Below are 15,764 nucleotides of genomic sequence, written 5' to 3'. Positions count from 1 at the left end.
CCTCTGAAATGAAAATGATATTGCCTCTACGTGAGTTCCTACTAGTGTAGTAGAGTCTCAAACCCAGAAAGATATTCATAAAATATTACTGCTTACTTCTCGAAACTAGCCATTAAAAATAATTTCTCTCTGCCATAGAGCAAAAATTAAACTCAAATTATTAACTTGCTGTGCATTTTGCAATTCACAAAGGGAATTCTTATATAAATAGTTTCATGCACAGTCACCTTAAAATGCTAACAAAACAGGTATGATCCCCATCTTAAAGATGCAAAAAATTAAACATCAAAGAAATTAAGTGACTTAAACAATACAAATGTACTTATTAAAAGATAGGGTCAAAATTCAAAATGCATCCTTACATGTTTATTATTCTTTCAAGTACATCAGTGGAGTTGCGCGACTTTTGAAATCATTTCTTAACTCAGTAATAAATCCAAAACAATGATCATGCATATTGATACCATACCTAGGACTAGATTCCCCAAAAACTAATCTCTATAGTTAATCAAGAGGTTCTGGAAGTTTCATTATCTCTTTCAAGTTAATAAGATGATAATCAATGCATCACAATTTCAAATAGCTTTAAATCACTCCTGGGGATTAGCATTAATTCTTCATTCAGTCACCTTGGTTTATAACATAGGTGTGCAACTGAAAACATCTTGCAATCAATGAATATCCAAATTTGGGAAATAAAATATTAAACTCTAGACTTGTAGAAATTCTTGGGGCATCATCTAGTACAACTCTCTCACCAATGGGAAAAGTTATTCTGCAGTGTTCAGTTCAGTTCAGTCGCTCAGTCGTGTCCGACTCTTTGCAACCCCATGAATTGCAGCACGCCAGGCCTCCCTGTCCATCACCAACTCCTGGAGTTCACTCAAACTCATGCCCATCGAGTCGGTGATGCCATCCAGCCATCTCATCCTCTGCCGTCCCCTTCTCCTCTTGCCCCCAATCCCTCCCAGCATCAGAGTCTTTTCCAATGAGTCAACTCTTCGCATGAGTTGGCCAAAGTACTGGAGTTTCAGCTTTAGCATCATTCCTTCCAAAGAACACCCAGGACAGATCTCCTTTAGAAGGACTGGTTGGATCTCCTTGCAGTCCAAGGGACTCTCAGGAGTCTTCTCCAACACCACAGTTCAAAAGCATCAATTCTTCGGCACTCAGCTTTCTTTATAGTCCAACTCTCACATCCATACATGACCACTGGAAAAACCATAGCCTTGACTAGATGGACCTTTGTTGGCAAAGTAATGTCCCTGCTTTTGAATATGCTATCTAGGTTGGTCATAACTTTCCTTCCAAGGAGTAAACGTCTTTTAATTTCATGGCTGCAGTCACCATCTGCAGTGATTTTGGAGCCCAGAAAAATAAAGTCTGACACTGTTTCCCCATATATTTCCCATGAAGTGATGGGACCAGATGCCATGATCTTAGTTTTCTGAATGTTGAGTTTTAAGCCAACTTTTTCACTCTCCTCTTTCACTTTCAAGAGGCTTTTGAGTTCCTCTTCACTTTCTGCCATAAGGGTGGTGTCATCTGCATATCTGAGGTTATTGGTATTTCTTCCGGCAATCTTAGGTTTGCTTAATTCATAGTACCAGTGACAATCAGGACAAGAATTGGAACCCAGATCTCTTGGGGCTAAGCCTTATGTTGTTTGTACCACAGCTTGCTACTTTCTAATACATATTTATTTGTCAAGTAAGTTGTTGAAGTAGATATTATTCTTATACTAAGAGGATTCCTCAGATATGTTTTATCTTGACCCCCATTTTTTCATATTTTCTTTCATTAAAGAGGTCTATTATTTAGGATGTGCTTCAACTTATAAAAATTAATGTTAAATGCAGCTTTTCCTTTTATAAGCAGGTAAGACTCATTTTAAATGGGATTGAAGCCAGAGAAAGGGATCACTCTGTAGCCAGTCATGAGTTAACTACACAATTAACTACTATATTCATGACACAATGATAATGAAGGAAAACGAAATGCTTAGATTTGGTAAGTCACTGTCAAGTTCATTTCAGCTGTCCCACCAAACATAAAATTCTGAGGTTATATGACTGACATTGTTTCACCTATACCGTCCATTCAGTATCTGCAAGGAATGGGTTTCAGGACCCCTAAGGATATCGAAACCTGTAGATGCTCAAGTCTCTTACACAAAATAGTGTAGTATTTGCATATAACCTACACATGCCCTCCCTGTGTATTTTATATCACCTTCAGATTACTTATGATACATAACACAATGTCAATGCTATGTAAATAGCTGCTAGCACGTGTAGCAAATTCAAGTGTTGCTTTTGCTAACTTTCTGGAATTTTTTTCTTTTTAGAATATTTTTTTGGTCTGCAGTTGGTTAAATCCAAGGATTCAAAATTTGCAGATATGGAGGGCCAACAGTATATATATAATTCACAAAGTGCATGCTAAGTCGCTTCAGTCATGTCTGACTCTTGGAGACCCTATGGACTGTACCCACCAGACTCCTCTGTCCATGAGATTCTCCAGGTGAGAATACTGGAGTGGGTTGCCATGTCCTCCTCCCGGGGATCTTCCCAATCCAGGTATTGAACTTGCATCTGTGTCTCCTGCATTGGCCAGGTGGGTTCTTTACCACTGGCGCCACCTGGGAAGCCCACATATAACTCACACATCTTACCAGTTAGGTGTTCTCTCTACTAATGACCCTGAGTGTGTACATTCTTGCCATGTTACTGTGGGATTCCCAAGAAAGCACTCACTTCAATGGTTACATGAGATATTTGAATGAAGACAGGGCTTAACCCTTATACCCTCAAACTTCTCAGCCCCACTCCTACCCTGATACCAGTGGCACCCCTGCCACTGGTAAAATACACATGTTTAAACTGAGCTGTATATTTATTTATTTCAAATCTCTTTTTACATGACCATCATCTTATTCTTAAGCCCCCTATCTCAATCCTTCACAATGGCAATTAATTTGAAACACATTCAAACTGATGATTTGTAAAAAACAAAAAAAACAAATTACTCTTTCTCCAGAGAAGTTAAGACTGAGAGTCAGTCAACAAATAAGAGAAACCAAGAAATATTAAGCCAAAAAGCACTAAGTCACTTTTCTTATCAGCATTTAAGTAGTACTGCAGATCTCAATTTCAGAAGCAAATCCTGGGTTAGAGATGGAATACAGAATCATCAACGTCCAATGACAATGAAGCTGTAGGAGAAGTGGTTCAATTGATTAGGGAGAAACATGCAAATAAAAAGAGAAACGGTGCTAAGACAAAATTTCACTGCTTAAAGAACACACCAAGAACAGGAAACCCACAAGACACTGAGAACAGGTAGCTAAGAGATCCAGAAAGACTACCAGATTTCTAGATTAAGGATCTGAAGGATGATTGCATTATTAGTGAGATGTGGAAGATTGAAGAGGGTTAATGAGGGGTGAGGGATTGGAAATCAATAATTGTGTTAGTTGTGTTAAGTTGAAGATGCCTGTGATCCCTCCAAATAGAGATATCAAGAAGATAGTAGTGTGAATATTTGAGTCTATAACTCGGAGAAGTCTGGAGAGAAGATGCAAATGTGAAGAGTTCTAGCAAATGTGTTCTTTGAAGTCATGAAGTTGGGGGAGATCACCTTTGAGGGAAGTGTAAAAAAGAATGAAGGCTGAATCAAGTCCTGTAGATTTCCAACATTTAGAGGCTGAGTCAAAAGGAAGGGCAAGTAAAGGAGATATAGACTGAATTGTTAATGAGGCAAAAAGAAAGCCAGAATAGTGTGAACCCATGGAAGCTAAGACAGAAAAATGTTTCCAAAAAAAGAAATTGATCAACTCTGCAGAATGCTGCTGGGACATTGAGTGAGATGATAACAAAAACCTATACACTGAATTTGATCAATTTCAGTGAAGTGGTAGAGATGCAAGCCAGATCCCAGTGGCCTGAAAACTGATTAGAAGGTGAGAAAGGGTGCGAGCACTTGTAAACTACTTTTTTTAACTTTTCATTTTAGAGTACAGCTAATTAAGGGTGCTATGATGATCTCAGGTGGACAGCAAAGGGACTCAGCCAAATATATACATGTATCCATTTTTCCCCAAACTCCCCTCCCACCTAGGCTGCCACATAACATTCAGCAGAATTCCCTGAGTTATACAGTAGGACTTTGTTGGTTATCCATTTTAAGTATAGCAGTGTTAAACTGCTTTCAAAGTAATGTGGCCAGGGAGAGCGACAGAGAAATGAGAGATGAGGGAGAGCCGCAGACTGAGAGTGGAGGGAGATATGAGGTTAGTGGGTTTTTTCCTTTAAGAAGAAAAATATCATAGCCTATTTTTATACTGATGAGAATAACCCAATAGAAAGAGAGATATTCACAGTGTAAAAGATAAAGGAAGGACTGAAGTATTTTAAAAGACAAGAAGGAATGTGATCCCAAGCAAAACTGGAGGGACTGGATTTTGATGAAGGAATTGACTGTCCTTCCACATTTCTCTAAGGAAGAATGAGATGCAGCTTGTTTATAGATTTAGCAGTGAGAGGTCTCCAGAGACTATAATTTTTCTCTGTGATCTATGAGGCGAGGTCTTCTGCTGAGAACAGGGTAGGGAAGGGAGGAAGGGTAGTGAGATCTCTGAGGAGCAAGTAGACAGATAAAATAGTCATCTTGTAGAATAGAAAAGTAAGCTTAGCAGTGTAACTAGGATAATAATTGCTGATGTACATTAACGTGCCTTTCTCTGTTGCATTTCCATGGATGCGTGTCTCTACTCAGCAACATACAGCTACAAGGGAGTTGGAGAGTAGATGTCAAGGGGCATAGAAGGGTGAAGATGAGGACAATTATAATAAGAATAGAAAGAAAACAACCAATGTTCAGTTGAATCTCTAGCAATACTACAAGTTTGAAAACTAGACTTTATCAAGAGAAAAGGGATTTTCTAAGTTCCGTAAAGTCTCAATATTGTATCAAAGGCAACCTGGCTGACTTGACCATCACATTTACTATCAGTAGAGAGCACTCAAGATAAGGCATAAGAAAAGTCCCTTCCACAGAGAAGCCCAGCCAATCCAGCCCTGCAGGAGTATGGAAAGGAGAAGAAAAAGTAGGAGCAAAAGCTTTGCCTTTCCTCCCCCTCCACACTGGATTTCAGTAGTGGCAGGTTTTGGAACATTCTGAAAGGCAGGAAAACACTGGTGAACACTATAAATGGCAGACTGCTTGTCCAAGCAGAGTCTGCCGACACAAACCACGGGCACAAATCCCTCGTTTGTTTCAGCATCACGTCCGAGTTGCATGGAGCCAAGAGCACACGTGTTGCACGTACTCAGTGGTGCTCAGTCTCTAAGTTGTGTCTTACTCTTTGCAACTCCATGGACTGTAGCCCACCAGGCTCCTCTGTCCATGGGATTTCTCAGGCAAGAATCCTGGAGTGGGCTGCATTTCTTTCTCCAGGAAATCTTCCAGACCCAGAGATCGAACCCACATCTCCTGCATCTCCTGCATTGGCAGGCTGATTCTTTATGACTGAGCCTGGGAAGCCTCCACATATTGCTACTGGTTTCTTAAAGTTTATGTGAAATAGATGTGGATATAAAGGTGCTGAGAGGGCTGGTTGATCAGAGACCTGGCACCACAGAAAAAGAGAACACAAAGCATGAGATCTGGGCAATCAGATTATTAGCTAAAACAATAGATTTCACAAACAGATGCACACACAATATCTCCAAAATGCCACAAGAGATCAGATGTACCTAAGTGGGTTCCAGTGCAAAAGGCCAAGGATCAATACAGATAAGACATCTCTCCTCCCTAGGAAAGACATCTCTCCTCCCCAGAGGTCCAGAGTTTGAGGCTGAGATGTCCTTGTCCTCCATCATAAAATCAAATATGCTGTTCCACATATCTTGGAATTATCTTGAAAAGGAGCTAGAGGGCAAAGAGACTTGGAAGATCAAATACCCAATTGTTGCCCGAAACAATGAAATCTAGATGATTAAATTTTATATCCACGTTTCCCCTAACTTACTAACTTACTCATCTCCCCAACTTTGGCCTCTGCTACCAAGTAGGTGAGACCTAGTAGGGGGACATCACATCAGTTACAGAAAACAAATAATCCTTTTTTTTTTTTTTTCAAATCGAAGCAATAGCACATAATACTTGGACCCAACAACAACAGGGAAAAAAAAAAATTCTGAATTGTGTTTGAACCCATTTGAAGTTTGAGATCAAGAATTTAAAATTGAATAAGTTAACTTCACCTCGTGAATATTTTTCCCCAGTGTTCAGCAAAAGGGGATGGTTGGGTTTAATCAGGGATGAGCTTTTGCCAGTCAAATGTAAAGGGGAAAAAGAGGAGCAAGGGAGTTTAGGGCATTAGCAAGAGAGCAATAATAATGATGGACCATGACATTTATGCTGGACAAGAAAAGAAATGAAGACGGGGATGGAGGAAGAGAGGTGGAGACTAATGGATAGGGCATGAAGGCTTGATGGATTGGAAGTTTCCACAACATTGAAGAATTGTTTCAGTGGGTGTTCTTGAGCAACTGAGCTGGAAAAATAAGTGAAGTGGTGGGAGTCAGAGAATGGAATATTTAAACATTTTTAAAGTGATGGTAACATCATTCACAATATTTTGTATGTGTACAGTGACATACATAATTCATTTATTTAACTATCCTTGCCTACAGAGAAAGGGAAATGTAATAGAGACTACAGTTTCAGAAAATTATTTACAACATTTAAGAGGAAAATCTACATTCAAGTACACTAGGGAAATGTAGAAACAACCATGCAAATCCAAATATTTAAATACTAAATATAAATCCATCATTTCTTTTCAGTGATATAGGTCTTGTAAAAAACTAAATCACTGTTTTTATCCATTTACTCAGTTGGCTAATTAGCTGATTACTTAGAGTTATTCTACTAGTTTGTTTACATTTTTTAAAAAATAGAACTACTTTCATTTTTCTATATTTTCAATTTAGATATCTTCATTGAACTAAGCCAAATTTAAAAATTTTAATCCAAAAAGCTAGATTTAAGGATATCAAATTGCATCATTACCTGTTCCTTCCACTTAGGCACAATGATCAAATATTTTAAATTTCCCCATCATATCAATTGACCAGCAAAAGTCAGTTCATCACAGAAAGAGAGATTAAGTCCCCCTTTGCAGTTAGGCTTTCTCTCTTTCGATATCCATTTCAGTTTCTGACAGTTTTTTCTATATCGCCAGAAAATGCAAACACTTCATACTCATAAAAAGGAAATAGTCTTACATTTCTTTATTTGAAGTCTGAGCCATTCAGAAGCTGATCAAAAGAATTCTATACATCCACTGTTAAAAATGAAAATAATATTTTGATGGCCAATTAAATCAACCTTTAAAATGAGCAAAATTAATTTTAAAGCGTATTCATATAATTCAAATTTTAAAATAATGTTTTAGCTTGAAACATGTAGTGAAATTATAACAACACCATCTTTTTAACTAATGTTAAAGCAAGGGGTCACCACGTTGGAGGGCAAAGGCCTGATCTGGCCTTCTCAACTCTGCTAAGCCAGCACTGTCTTCAGAAATGATTTGAATTTGAATAGTTTCAGCAGGACAGGCTACTCTGAAATTCCCACAGTATTTCCTACTCTTTGTTTGCAACTGGTAACTTTGTTCCTTGCTGATAAATGATTTTTAATTGGTGACTTCTCTTCTGTGTCATTCTCTGTTTTGTATAGAATCAGTTTCAACTATATTGTTCTTGCTTTCATTTTTAAAATACTAAGCAATCATAGGTTTTTAAATTTAAGCTGCCCGTTTTCATTGGAAAAGTGTCTAAAACGCTTCAGTCTCTGCTAGCAAGGGTTTCACCTGAATGCCTTAAGTAAAAATATTATTGCCAAGATTTGAGATGACAAGATAATTCATGAATGTCTTCCAGTTTCAACCACAAAGCAGTTAACCCATGTTTTCGAACATTTGAAAATATATATATATTATTTTCTTAGATTCCACTTCCTTGAGGCATCATTCAAACTTCACATGAGTTTCAGAATGTAGTAATTAGCAGTAGACTGCTTACATTTGCCAATATATTTGTACAAACATATGTTGGCACTCGGTTCCGTATCAGCTACACATCAAAGAAGGGTGCTGAGGAGGAATTATTCTACCTCGGGGCTGGATTAGTGTCTCTGCCTGAAATAGGCCTCATTTAAGGGCATGGTTTGGGGGAAATTAAAGAACCTGCATGGCCTGAGTATTGGAGTGAATCCATTAACAAAAAGCTGTGCTGAATATTTCTGCCATTCTTTTTCCATTCCTGCTACTATGATCCTGGGGCAAGTTGTAACCTCTTTCATCTTCAGTTTGCCAGTCTGCAAAAGGCAGACCATATAATTCTCTCGCAAGCACCTCACAGAAGCATGGGCATGGCAAGCATCCTTCTGGTAGGAAAGCCGGTGCTTCCTTCTGCTGATATCCTTTTTCAGGTATGCACCAGCCTTCTCAGCGCCTCTCCCCACACCCTCCACACCTCACCTTAAAAGATGAAAGCCCTGAGCCCCCAATATAGCCACAACAAGCACCAAAGACAGAAAAATCTCCCTAATCTCACCTCCCAAGAGAGGCTGGCTTTCTTTCCATTGCTGTGAATTTTAATAGCACTTTTGCCAAAATGAGTTCGTATATTTTACAGGAAAACTAAATAACTTTAATAACCTTAGGGCTGACAATGTACAAAGTTCTGTCCGTGTTTCCCCAAATTCAGTCCTCCACAGCAACACTTGAGGGTACCCACGATCGTCTTCATTTTGCATAAGAGGCAACAGAATTAGATTAAGTTGACTTACCCAAGGTCACACCACTAAGGCACAAGGCCAAAATTTTAGCTCAACTCTAACTCCAGAGCCAGGTGACTTAATTGTTCTACCAGTGCTCAGGATTGAGGAAGAATCAGCACAAACTCATCAAGAAGAGACTGTCATCAGTCAATAAAGTGCTGGAGCCATTACTCCAAAGGTGGGAAAACCAAGTGATACATTTTCAGAAATCTTGTGAGAGTGATAGTAATTATTCAAATTTAAACTATAGGGACTTCCTGGTCCAGGAGTTAAGACTCTGTGCTTCCAATGCAGGTGTAGGCTCCGTCCCTGGTCAGGGAACTAGACCACACATGCTGTGCAGCACAGCCAAAAAGAACATTTTTTTTTAAATTATATAAGTGTATAATCAAATACATTATATTAAAAACAGTGGTAAGAAATATTCAAAACTGTTTACATAACAAGTGTATCAATACAACCTCAAAGAGACCTTCTAAGGGACGAGTAAGTCACACTCCAGGGAGATTGATGCTCATAAACCCTGGGAGTGCAAATTTTAAAAGCCTAGGTTTCAGTTATCTATTGCTGCCCAGAAAACTATCTCAAAACCTAGTACATTAAGCAATAACCTTTTTATCATATCTCATAATTTTTTGAGTTAGGAAATCCAGCAGCTGAACGTAGGCTGGACGATTTATCTACTCTACATATTGTCAATTGAAGTGGCAGGTGGGCTGTTCTGGAGGGTCCCAGACTTCATGCACTTCTTGCCCTTTCTGTCAAGTCTGGTGTCTTGGCAGAAAGGGCTAGAAGGCTGAGCTCAGTTGGAACCATGGACGGGAGTACTTAACACATGCCTCTCTACCACAGCTGTCTCAGGGTAGTTAAATTGCTTATATGAAGTTCAAGACTCCCAGAAAAATTGTTCCAAGAGACAGAAAGTGAAGGGCCTGAAGCCTGGCCCCTGAAGCTGCTACAGCATCTCCCATGTGGTAGGATAGCCGCAGAGCATGTCCAAGTTCAAGGGGAGGGGACCTAGACCTCACCAAGTGCCAGAGGAGAATCAAATCATTGTTACCGTTTTCACTCTGTGCTTAGTCACTCAGTTGTGTCCAACTCTTTGCAACCCCATAGACAGGAGCCTGCCAGGCTCCTCGATCCATGGGGATTCTCCAGGCAAGAATACTGGAGTGGGTTGCCATGCCCTCCTCCAGGGGATCTTCCCAACTCAGGGATGGAACTCAGGTCTCCCATATTGCTGGCAGATTCTTTACTGTCTGATCCACCATTTTTACTCTACTACCAACCAAATTACCATTAACTTTATTTTATCTATCATTTTTTTAAATTATTATTACTTAGAGATACTGCTTAAATATTTATAGGTGACATGATATGATATTGCAATGTAAGGAGAGTGGATCAAAATACAAATACAATAATATTGGCCATGAGTTGATAATGTTGAAGCTGAATGATGGCTGAAGGGGGACTTATTATGCTATTTATGTATGTTTGAACTTCTCTGTATTAAAAGAAAATCTGTTTCAATGTCCATCAAGCAAAAAGCATTAACCTATTTGCAAACACCAAACACAAGAAAGAGTGCTAAATACATTAAAAAGCCGCTGCTTGGAGAAATGACTGATTCTAGGACTGGAGCAGAAAATATGCAAAATGAGCCTGGGCATCTTATAGCTCTAGGAAGTAAAGAAGTGCTCAAAACAACGCAGAGACAGGAGCATGTCAAAGGGACACAGGAGCCCATGGAGAGAATCCCCTACGGTCAAAGCTAGAAAATTATAAGAAACAAAGTAAAGTAGTCTTAAATTATAACCCAGAGTTAAAAATAAATATCCATAAACCTGCTGCTGCTGCTAAGTCGCCTCAGTCGTGTCCGACTCCGTGCGACCCCATAGACAGCAGCCCACCAGGCTCCTCCTTCCCTGGGATTCTCCAGGCAAGAACACTGGAGTGGGTTGCCGTTTCCTTCTCCAATGCATGAAAGTGAAAAGTGAAAGTGAAGTCACTCAGCCGTGTCTGACTCTTAGTGACCCCGTGGACTGGAGCCCACCAGGCTCCTCTGTCCATGGGATTTTCTAGGCAAGAGTACTGAAGTGGGGTGCCATTGCCTGCTCCGATCCATAAACCTATACTAACATAAATACATGAATAATTGGGGAGAACAAGTAAACCTCTCAGCAGAAGAATGCCAAATAAATTATGTAGATCCTCCATTCTCAAGGAGATGTAGCATAACTCCGCATTCCTGCATCATACTGCGACATGGATAAAGCCTATAAAACTCACCCTTAAACATCTGTAATTTCTTAGTCTGTGGTGACAATCTCCTTGAGATGAGATGTGTGTAGTGACTTCCTTCCAAACAATACAGTAAGGAAAAGCAGGAGGGGAGGAATTCGTAATTTTACTGCGAACAAACCTGACAAACTTGACAAATCATGTTGACAGTATGTATCCTTGATATGATGTGATGAAAATGGCACTTTTCTCTGTAATCGTCATCCCAAAAACTCATGGTCCGAGTCTAATCATAAGAAAATATTCAGACAAATTCCCACTGAGGAGCGTTCTACAAAATATCCTACCAGTATTCCTCAAAATCGTCAAGGTCATCAAAAACAAGAAACGTCTCAAAAACTGTCACAGCCAAGAGGAGTCTCAGGAGACATGATGCTTAAATGTAAGGTAGTATGCTGGCTGGGATCCTGGAAAAAAGACAATTGGGTATCAGTAAAAATTAAGAAAACCTAAATATAGTATAGACTTCCCTGGTGGCTCAGATGGGAAAGCGTCTGCCTGCAATGCAGGAGACCTGGGTTCGATCTCTGGGTCAGGAAGATCCCCTGGAGAAGGAAGTGGCAACCCACTCCAGTATTCTTGCCTGGAGAATCCGATGGACACAGTCCATAGGGTCGCAAAGAGTTGGACACAACTGAGCGACTTCATTCTCACTATAAATATAGTATGGAGTTTAGCTAATACTCCAATATTAATATTGGCTCATTAATTGAAACAAATATACCATAGTAACATAAGATATTAATAATAGATAAAACAGGATGTGGGGTATATGAGAATTTTCTATACTATGTTTATAATTTCCCTATAAATCTAAAAGTATCCTAAAGTAAAGTTTGTTTTAAAAAGTTATACGCTTCTTCTGCAGCCTTGATGGAAATCTGACAAGATCTAGAGCTTTGAAGTAACTTCTCTAGTCCGTATGTTAGAGACTTGGAGGCAGCAACAGAAACCTGCACTTTAACCCACACTAGCCTACTGCCAAATCTGGTTATTAGATGAAAGAAGGTAACATCAAGAGAGAGGCATCACTTAATGAAAGAGCTAGCTTCTTTCTCTTCCTAATATACTGCTTTATGTGGATGCATTTCTGCCCTAGAGCACAAAAAATAAAGAACCGAGATCTAATGCGGCCTAAAAGAACAGCAGAGGTGCTGAGGGTAGTGTCAATTACAAACCAAAAAATATACAACGGGCATAAGGAAATGCATCTATCCTCCAAAAATATCAAAAGAGCAGGGAGTTTCATAGACTCCAAGAAAATCTGGATTGACAGCTTTCTCAGCATCCTGGAAAGAAATAATTTGGGGCAAGCATAAAGATTCATTTTAAAGTGATCTTAACAATGTCACTTATCTTCTCAAACAGGTCCCTCTTGGAGTTTTGTCAGGTTCAGGAGAAGAGGTCAGGTAATATACCCATCTGCCCCCATAAGCAGTTCTCACACTCCAAACATATAAATGTGCCATGACTATGAGGTCAATTCTTCCTCTCATTCTTGCAGTTATGAACAGAAAAGGTCCTAGGAAATCAGAGCATTCTCCCCCCTTACTGTACATCTGATGAACAGCTGTAGGCATCCCGGCTGACCATCCGGTTGTAGCGTCTGGTCAAAATAAACCTGCCTCGTGAGCTGAAATTATTTTTGGCTACCATCAAGAAGAGCTCCAACTGCCAGTAGAGTCATCCCGCCAGTGGTCCAGGAGCAATCAACACCCAAGACGAGTCCCAGGCTCACATCTCAAGGATCACACCTCTCAAGGGTGCCATAACCACTTGTATGTCCTCCTTGTGCGTGGCTGTTATGCACTTGAGAGCACTCTCCTCATAACATTCATCTGCTGCGAAGGCAAGCCGAAGCTGGCCCACTGGCCCACTGGACCCGAGGCTTTCACACCCACTAGGCTTGGAGTTTAAGTTTTCAGGTTCTATCTGCATTGTACCACGGCATACATTAAACTATAGAACTCACCCCCAAAGCCCTTGTAATTTCTTTTGGTTAGTGATGATAAATTCCCCTAGTAAAATTCACCAAAAACCCCTATACATCAAATGTGTGAAAATTAAATTCCTTATAGAATCCACCACCTGTTATTAGTATCAATGGAAGAATGTAGTGACAGGACTTTAAATGTCCTGTTCACAAGATTATATAAATTTTGTGAAATAAGCATAATTGTCTTTTAGTGACATATTAAAATAAGCTTTTTAGTGACACATTATAATAAGTTTTTATCATCTAAGTGTACATCCAATGAATTGTTCAGAAACAGAAGCATCTTGATTTGGCTGAAAGATGGTATCTCACTTTAAGTACCATATTTACTTTTCACCATGTTCAGAGAAGCCAGACTCTCCTTTGGGGTGAACCAGTCAAGGGTAATTCTGACTCATCAAAAATGGCCAGCCAGGCATTCACCGGAGGGGTGAGCCACCTTCCTTGAAAAACAAATAAAGCAAAAGCACACCCATAAATTTCAAACATAGCTTTAGCACCTACATTCAATTTGCTGTAGTTTAATTACATTGCACCAGCCAGCCATCTGCAGGCTTTAATAACTCGAGAGTCTAGTCCAGTGACCAAAGAAAGTCTCTTACAAAGTGGCATTTAATGGAGGGCCCCCAGGCCACTCAAGAATCTATTGTCCCAGAAAACACTCACCTAGGCAGACATGAAATTAAATCTGAAGAAATGGTTTCTCAAAGGCAGGATGCAACAGGAACAAGGGGAAAAACCTGGCAAACATAGGTACATAAGATTGACCACAGAGAATCTCCATTTACCACTTTGATGAAATCTCAATCATGCTTTATTTACTAAAGAGAGGCTAGATTGAGTATAAAATATAGACATGTATCTAATTGACATTTTATAAGTGTTTGTTTTAGAGCAACATAATAAGTGGGCATCTATCTACCAATTAATTGAATCAGTAAAAGAAATTTTACTAACCCAAATGAATGACTTTTCTTAAATCTAAACTTTTACATGAGTGATAATTAATTTTTAACTGATCTTCCAGAAATGTTTGTAGTATTTAAGAAAAAAGAAAGCTTTCAATCTTACCAAGAAAGTAGTCACTTGGACATTTATATTTCCTGTCTATAGTAACAACTTCAGTTATTTGGGGAAGGTGGTTTTGCTGGTGGAGAAGCACAATTTTCTTACTTTTTCTCTGCTTTTGAGCATTGCATTTAGATAGTTCACATTCCTAAGGCAGGAGAGAAAAGATAGAGAAGATAGAATTCATATTAATGTTTTTGATTCCTAAAATATTCATGCCATATCCTAAACCCTCTAAAAACTGTCCCAAGTTACTTTAAAAGTAAGAAAAAAAATCTTTTTGGTCTGTCCCAGTTATATTCCATTGAAGGTATGTAATGTTTAAAACTAGGCTTAAATTTTTAAATGATGTATTTAATTATTGGTTTCTATTTTTATAAATGCTATGCAAAGTTGCATTTTAAATATAGCCACCAATACTGTTTTTCAGTGCAAAATTCAATACTCTGTTAATTTCACAAACTTGTATACGTTTCATGACTATCTTTTTCTCATCATTGCAGTTGGAAGCTAGATAAAATGAAATGATAGTTTCATTTTCAAAAAGTGGTCATCTTAGGCAAGATTTGTCTTATCCCTAGATGCTAAGACTATAAAATATGTGCTTCAACATACCAAAAATATTCTTAAAATCCTTCGCTCCTTGCAAAGTTAAAATAAACTCCTTAATGACAGTGACTCAAACATGAAATCTCTGGGGACAGGAGATAGGAAAAAAGGAAAGACAGGAAGGAGTAGGGAAGGACATATAAAAGCTTGGAATGGGGAAGAAGAACAAATTTTCTCTACTTCATATTTCTGTATAGGTCCAAGATTGTCCTTAAACAAATGTTCAGCCAATAATACCAAGAAATGTGAGCTCCTATTTTGCCATCTCCACTTCACATTCTTCAATCATTTAAAAATCCACCCCTATTATGCCAACACACTAATCCTCATTTTCCCATCACATAATCCTATACCACTTGAGTCTCAGATCTGCCTATGAAATGCTGAACAGAAGTATGAACCAAACTGCATTTGGAAGGTTTCTCCCAGACCCTAAGTGCCCTGAACCCATGATATTTACTAGCCATGCAGAAAGCAGGAGTACCATGTGGTTATAACTGACAGTCAGTCATCTGAGAAGCAAGCCAAAGATCTGAATCATGGGGCTTGTGCATTGTTCTTTTCACATGTAAATCAAAAGTCAGCAACCATTTTCAATTAAAAAATTTCATCTGGGATTGTCAAGATGTGTGCCAGGTTTCAGTTGAGGGCAATTTTGAGACGGTTAGATTGTAGAACCATCAAATAATAACTTGGTAAATGGAGACACTGATGGATTTTTAGCTCATAAAATTCTCCCACAGATCAAACTGAAAAGAAGAAATCCTCAGGCAGGTGGACCAAGGTGTGCTCCATCAAAAGGTCACTGGTTGCCCTGAAGCTACAACCAGCCAGTCACAGGCTGGCAGGAAAGACAGTCTGCAACTTCAAGAAGTCTGGGCTCCCAGGATCCTGGTAACTGATGAGAAGGGTCTGAGGAAAAGGATATGTCATTGGT

General features: G+C 39.1%; 1 long non-coding RNA gene across 1 annotated transcript in view; it reads right to left on the bottom strand.

The window, feature by feature from the left end:
• Positions 1-15,764, bottom strand: part of LOC129657178 (uncharacterized) — a 92,327-nt gene that overhangs the window by 55,586 nt on the left and 20,977 nt on the right. Inside the window, exons 2-3 of the long non-coding RNA XR_008716583.1 lie at positions 14,222-14,366; positions 13,817-13,890 (exon numbers count right to left, since the gene is read on the bottom strand). This is a non-coding gene — a long non-coding RNA (uncharacterized LOC129657178). The remainder of the gene's footprint in view (positions 1-13,816; positions 13,891-14,221; positions 14,367-15,764) is intronic.

Source organism: Bubalus kerabau, chromosome 7 (genome assembly GCF_029407905.1).
Source record: "Bubalus kerabau isolate K-KA32 ecotype Philippines breed swamp buffalo chromosome 7, PCC_UOA_SB_1v2, whole genome shotgun sequence".
Taxonomy (NCBI): Eukaryota; Metazoa; Chordata; class Mammalia; order Artiodactyla; family Bovidae; genus Bubalus; species Bubalus kerabau.
This window is presented reverse-complemented; position numbering and strand designations above follow the sequence as displayed.